This window comes from Ursus americanus, chromosome 35, assembly GCF_024610735.1.
Source record: "Ursus americanus isolate L20-20 chromosome 35, mUrsAme1.1.p, whole genome shotgun sequence".
NCBI classification, from domain to species: domain Eukaryota; kingdom Metazoa; phylum Chordata; class Mammalia; order Carnivora; family Ursidae; genus Ursus; species Ursus americanus.
Window position 1 is genome coordinate 15,645,136 of NC_142161.1, and position 7,439 is coordinate 15,652,574.

Genomic DNA, 7,439 nt, shown 5'->3' on the forward strand with positions numbered 1-7,439 from the left:
CAAGAAGAATTCCTTCTAATCATCGACATAAAACATAAAATTTGGCTATTGGCAAAATATAAAACAGTCAGGGACGTACTTGTATTTCTTGAAATAAGATAGTGTTCTTTCAGTAATGGAGTTTCATTGATGAAATGAGCAAGAGTTTAAATACTGAGTGATGGCTAATTTCTGTTACATTTCCCATGTGAAATTTTAGATTTGTAGTTATTTTGCTGAGAGCAAGAACTTATCAGGAAGACTTTATTAGGGGAATAGGCACCTCCCAACATTGATCTTGTCTCCCGGTAGCAGATAGCTAGTATAGCCTGATGGGAACACTAAAAACAAATTAGTCAATCAATTTATTAGCACAGAGATTTAAATTTTGCATCTATATCACTGTCTGTATATTCCTGAGCTTTATATAATACTTGTCCTTCGGTTTGTTTGTGTTTGTCTTTTCAGTTAAAAGTAGAGAACATTTGGCATGTGGGTGCTCGATATTTTTAATTGAGCTGAAGTAGTCTAAGCCAGGTATAGAAATGTAATTCCCCTTGCCAGTGATTGGTTTAGGAAGGCACAGGTGATATGCTTCTGGCCAATGAGATGTAAGAGGGTGTCTCATAAGAAAAGAGACACTTGAGAAGAAATGCCGACAAGAAATTGTCCCACAATGCTTTTTCTGCTGTCCTGCTGCAGAAGATGTGACACCTGGAAGTGTGGCAGCCATGTTGCCACCATGAAGGCTTGGAGGTGACAGCAGAAAGATGGGGAGAATCTTGGTCTTTAGTGACAGTTACTGAACTAGTGAATTAACCAACCTTGACTTTTTTCTTTATGTGTTATAATAAACCTTTTCATTGTTTAAGCCAGTTGAGTAGCAGTTTTCTGTAATTTGTATACAAAAGATTATCTTGATTATGTTAGTTATGCTTCTTGAGTATTTCCAGATACCCCTAGTTTTCTTGAAAAGAAGCAACTAGGACTGTTGTCAGTGCTGTGGATAAGGGCATACATTAGCTAAGGCTTGAGGGCAAAGATTCCGTCTATATATCTGTGTATATCCAGCCGCATTGTAGTGCTTCTTATTCAATAAATATTAAGAGAATAAATTTTCCATAATTCCTTTTTTGTTGTTGTTTTTACTATCTTGGTACACTGGACTGATAGCCTCAGGCAACAGACTAAGGTGAACAGAATGCCCTTTCAATTCCCTTTTCCAGCTTTACCTTATAAAAGCAAATAAAGGTCAGAGGCCAGGACTTTTCAAGCATCAGTCATATTTTTTTCTCCAGATTTGTTAATTGGCATGAGAGTTCATCTATGCTTGTCTTTCTATTGAGATCAGGATTCCAAGAGCAAGAAGAAAAAAAAAAGGCAGTGAATAGCAGCTATTTAATAGGCTGCCACATGAAGGCTAAAGTTCTTCAGCAGCAGTGAATTTCAAAGCATACTTCCCATGCTATTAAGCCCTAAATGTTAAAATCAACTGAGATGGTACAGGAAAGAAACAGAATTGTCACAGTTAAACACGAACATACATTTTACGCTTGGTTATACTTTCTATCAACCACTAGATATGCCTAGTTCTATCTGTAATATTTTTATTTGTAAATAATTTGCATCCCTTTTAAAAAATAACATTCTAGTTAATCTCTGGGGTAGCTTGTTTTCCGAGGCTGGAAGCTATGTGCATGAAAAGCTACCACTCCAGAAGCTGCATTGCAAAGTTCAGGGTACCATCCAAGAAATAAAAAGAGAAGAAACAATTTAGGTGTCCCTTATGAGGTCCCCCAAATAAAGGAAATAATCTAGTTTATTTATACATTTGAAATGTTAAATCGTACTTAAAATAGGCTAAAATGGGCTACTTCTATAGCTACAAAAGCAGTGTGGTTAAAACTCAAAAACAGTGTTCAGTGAAGAGTAGCAAGTACCAAGCATGATACAAGTGATGTAATATGTTAAAAACAGAGCAATAGTAAAAAAATGCATAAGAGTGATGCACACAAACTTCAGGATTATGGTTCCCTCTGATAAAATGGACGGGGCTAGGGGGAGAGAGAAGGAGGAGAAAGAAGGAGGAAGGGGCAATTGGGTTTTGCTATAACTGTACTTGGTCTGTTCCTTTAAAAAATAAAAACTTGAAATATATATGGCAAGTATTAACATCTGTTAAAAGTGGGTGGTTGTCTGTTATTTATTATTGTCTGTACTCTTCTATATGTTTGAAATAGTTCATACTTTTAAAAAAGAGCTAATTCCACAATTCTGGAGTGACAAAATCTTATAACGCCTTCTGTTTGATAATCTAAACTTATATCCATATTCGTGCTTTTAATTTTAAGATAACTTGGAAAAAAATTGTTTCCTAGTGATTTATAGCAGCGTAAAGTTCATCCTATAAAGACCAGTTAAGGACATAAAAATAGTACTCACAGTAATAAATTCCTCTGACAGTTCTGTGCTTACCAAGAGCTGCACGTTATAAGAGGTAAGAGCATTTGAAGCAGTTTGTCCGATAAGGATGGATTGTTTTTGAAATGATCCCAACTTTTTACACAGAGAAAGCAGTTTGCAAGCTACTTAAATTACTTTTTAAAAAAGCAGAAGCATGTGAGCATTTTGCAGTCTAGGGATTTTCTCTGTTTTATTCATTCCTTTTGATTAAAGTTTCTTAGAAGTGTGTGAGGAAGTGATGTCACAGGTCTTGAATTTCTTGGAACCATTTTTTAAAATTAAATCTTTGAAAGTAATTTTAGCTTGCCTATGTCTATGTTTGTTTTACTTTGGTACTATTGTAAAAAATTAGTTAGGCATACATGAATTTTACAAAGACCTTGAGATTTTAAAAATGCATCTTAACTTTCAATATACCAGGAAAAATAGTCATTGCCATTTACCATCTGGGTCCAGTAAATCTTAAAATTAAAAAATATATATATATTTAATTCATTTTATGAATAATTTACCAAGTATAAAGGGGTAGTTCAATTAGAAACTTTAATAAGAATTTAAGCTTTGTGAACACAATTTTATTTCATGTATTTTGGCTTTGAAGATACATATATAGACACACACACATATTTTAGAGGTATATTTATTTGATTATATAATATATATATTTGATACGAATTTCATATGATTTCATAAATCCTATTAAAATTCAAATACATATATTTATTTGATATATGTGTGTGATATATATATATATTCATATATTGATATGAAATAGGCAATGTCAGTTGAATGTGACCAGCTGCTCATCACTTGTCATGTGTGAACCTGGAACATATCCATCTTATAAATAGTAACTCCAGATTTCAAATACATTTCTATTAGGTTCAAGCTTATCTTTACTTCTGATTCTTCTTGCACTTGCTTCATGAAAATGCAAAACTGACGACATGATTTTGTTGAAAAAGGATGGCAATTATTGAAAAACATTTTAATTTTTAAAAAGATTTTATTTATTTATGTCAGAGAGAGAGAGCACAAGCAGGGGTAGGGGCAGAAAGAGGAGGAGAGGGAGAAGCAGGCTCCCCGCTGAGCAGGGAGCCCAATGAGGGACTTGATCTCAGGACGCTAGAATCATGACCTGAGCCAAAGGCAGACACCCAACCGACTGAGCCACCCAGGCATCCCTAAAAACATTTTAATTTTAAGATTTATAAGCGGTGACAATGACCAGTCCTATAATTTTTTATTTCCACATCACTTATTTCCTTTCAATCACCTTTGTATACATAGCTGTCCTCAACATTTTTCAACATAGGAACTATATCAAGTATATTTTGGTGCATAAACATCATACAAAGTGAAAGAATACAGCCACACCACCCATTTAGCAAAATTAGATGGTCCAGGTCCTTGTAAAATTTGCATGATGAAGTCTATCCTGTGGAATAAGTGGATGAGAATACCAGATTTTCTAATTGTCCTTAGAAATATATGGTTCACTCATCCATCCTTAAGTTTGAGAAAACTGATTCAGAATATACAGTCTATGAACATAATAAAAAAAATAATAAAAATAATTTAAAAAAAGAGAATAGAAAATAGAATATACAGCCTGGACTTCATGGGTTGAGATTTTGCTTGCATGGTCAATCTCATCAGCATCATTAGGGTCCCAAGTACTGCCCTTTGTCTCTTTGCTTTCACCTTCTGATTTCTTTAATAATTGTGGAAATTCTTCTGTTAATTTCCTTGTACTTCCCACTGTAGTCAAAACAAAGAATTCTAAACTATTAACTATAATCATCAAAAGCCTTTTAAAAAAAAACCCAAAACAACAAATTTCTTTTTTTTTTTTTTTTTTAAGATTTTATTTATTTATTTGACAGAGAGAGACAGCCAGTGAGAGAGGGAACACAAGCTGGGGGAGTGGAAGAGGAAGAAGCAGGCTCCCAGTGGAGCAGGGAGCCCGACATAGGGCTCGATCCCAGAACCCCAGGATCACACCCTGAGCTGAAGGCAGACACTTAACGAGTGAGCCACCCAGGCACTCCCCAAACAACAAATTCTATAGATGGTGTCTCTCCAAATTTTTGTATCTTCCTGAAAGATAATGTAATACTTTGGGCAATGCTATATGAAAACTGAAGGATGATCATTTATTTTACTATTACATACTATTACATTCTTCTTCTAGGGGATTCCATCATTTTTTCATTTCCTTACTATTTTAGTCTTTTAAAGCCTAGTTGGAAATAATTGATTAGTAATGATTAAATAATTCCTGGGATGATGAAATAAAATATTTCAAAAGATGTAGGAAGAATTAAATCACTGAGATCCCATAATGTATCTTAGAGTTATAAAAGGATCCAGTGGACCTATATGGGAATTGAAAGTTATACATTTTCTGTTTTTAAAAAGCACATTTTCTCTTTATCCCTTGGAGACTATTAAGACTAAAAGTCATGAAATATCAATATAAAGTTAGAACTGCTCAAAAAAAAGAAACCCATAGTTAAAATTTTGTTCAGTGGATCCATGTAGTATCTCAGATAAAGTCATGGGAAAAAAAAATATTTCTTAGAGAACTAAAAACTTTATAAAGGTCTAGATTACAGACCTTTTCATCAGTCTGGATCACAGGGGCAGAGTTTCGGCCCACGCTTTCTTTGCTGGAAGTGCCCCTCATTCCTCAAAGGACTGGGTGCATGTGGCTCTTTTTGTTCTTGGAAATCCTAACACTCAGGCCACAGGTAATTGGTCGGGGTAGACAGTTTTGAGTATAAATTCTTTTTTCAGATTTTGAATCATAATAAACAAACGTGGGGTACTGGAGCCAAAGAGATAGGTCAGAGCTAGCAGCACCACAGACCCCAAAGTCTTAAGCAAAACTAGATTGTGAAGTACAGAGAAGACATTTTCAGAGAAGTCAAGCTACAAGCAGAATGAAGTGGATATTCAGAATCTAGACAACATGACCCAGTGAGGAGAGACTGTGACAAAACCTGAACTTCCTGCAATTTGAATTACTCACATTCTTTATAACACCCCTTTACTTAGAGTTGGGTTGGTTTCTTGAAAACAACAAATCCCTAAAACAGAAATAAGTGCCAGCAATGGGATTGCAAGTAACAGACTGTGAGTGAAAACGAGGAACTAGCTGTGGGGTCAAGGCAGACGGGATGGGGTAAAGGCAGGAGTGACGGAAAGGATTCCCTGTTCCATGGAAAACTGGTAGAGTAGAGGTAAGAGATGGCAAAATAGCTGAACAATTGTCTAAAATCTCTTGGGACCCAAACCACATGTCAACAAAGGCAAAGCTTCGGATTTAAAAGTTGTCAACTGTTGAAATGTAGGAGTGGGTTAATTCACTGTGGACATGATTAAAATACAGTGGTGAAGTTTTCTATACCAGGTTGTCTGGCTAAAAGCAGATAGGGAAAGGCAGGAATTTGTATCGTTCCATAAAGGGAAGTCTTTTCTACTGGGACTGTTGAAGATGAGGTTCAGATACTCCTCATGAAAAGCTCAGGGCTCAGGAGCCTAGCACTTGACGATATCTAGCAGTAGCTAGAATAGTTTGGGAAACCCAGCCCTTTTCTGTGGGATAAACATGTTGATTACTATCACCTCTGCTAACTCCCAGCCCCTAGTAAATCACTTCCTTAGACTGGAATGTAATCTGTGGAGGGAAGGGATTTTTAGGGTAGACGGGAAGAAGTGCTTCCAGTTCTGCAACCTTTTTCCACTTTTCCTCCATTATTCTCTTGAGGACAGGGCCATTAACAACAATGGGTCTAAGAAGAGCTGAATTAACAAAAATCCTGAGGGAATGGTCCTTAGGTAGCCTGATAATTAAGGAAGCAAGCTTACCCCTACAGAAATTCCTGACATTGTCTTTTAGTCAAGGATGTACTCAGACAATGACTGAAAGCTCACTAAAATTCTGGGGTAGTTATCAGAAGAACCTTAGTTTTGAACAAGTACCTACCAACTCACAGCAACATGGTGTTTACTGCTAGTCTCTTCTGGAGGCTCTGACTCAAGTATAAAGGATGCTGGCCCCAGACAATACTTTAGTAAGAGCGGAGGACTCTATGTCCTTCAGAAGGCCTAAAGGACAATGGGAAAAGGAAATCCTTCTAATGGACAGATCCTGGGACTGTCAAACATGATTTAGGAACTTATTCTACTGCCAAGGGGGTCAGGAAACAGACTCAGGACATTTATTTAGCGGCAAACTAGTGACCAGTATTGGATCCTTTTTTCTAGGTTTCTTCCCTACCCAACCTCTTTTTCTAATTGATCATTTTTATTGATGTTTCCTATTGTATTTTTGGCGTGATGGTAGTAAAATGTGCCTGTAAACCCAGGGGAGGTCATTCTGGCAGGATGGTGATTACGATAACCAGATGGAGAGTGAGGAGCAGTCACTTATAGTCGTACCTGTAATACTGGATCACGTTAGGCAAGACTATCTTGAAGGGTGAGTTCTGTAGAGATTAAGATGTTAGTGGAATCAACCTAGTCCACGTCCACTTCTTGGGAATGATTCCAAAGCCCCGTTTTTTACCAGGTGACTCCACTTTCAAGGCTCCCGCAAATGGTTGTGCAAGGTTGTGTGCATACTGCATACTTCTGTGAGGCGCCCCTGCCCCATCGTCCTGGTCACAACTGCCTGAGACCACTGATCACGCTAAGTGAGCTTCAGTCTCAGGAGCTGAACTAAGAGATACCAAGAAGTAAGCAGCAGTCAGTGTAGTTGTGAGGTTCTGCAGAGTTGGGTTCAGAGTTTGCACCATGGCAACTCAAAGGCATGAATGCCAAGGCTATGGAGACAGGGCCAACATGTCACCCTGTATGGAGGAGGAGCAATGAAGAGGCCTTCAGAGAAATCAGTTCATAGAGAGTGAAGAAAGCAGACACATAGATGCTTAGGTGGAAGAGAAAAAGAACGAAAGAGGGAAAGAGGCACAGAGGAAGAGGGAGAGCAAAAA

At 37.1% G+C, this 7,439-nt stretch overlaps 1 long non-coding RNA gene across 1 annotated transcript in view; it reads left to right on the forward strand.

Moving 5' to 3' along the window:
• Positions 1 to 7,439, forward strand: part of LOC148107120 (uncharacterized) — a 76,280-nt gene that overhangs the window by 63,135 nt on the left and 5,706 nt on the right. The window lies entirely within an intron of this gene.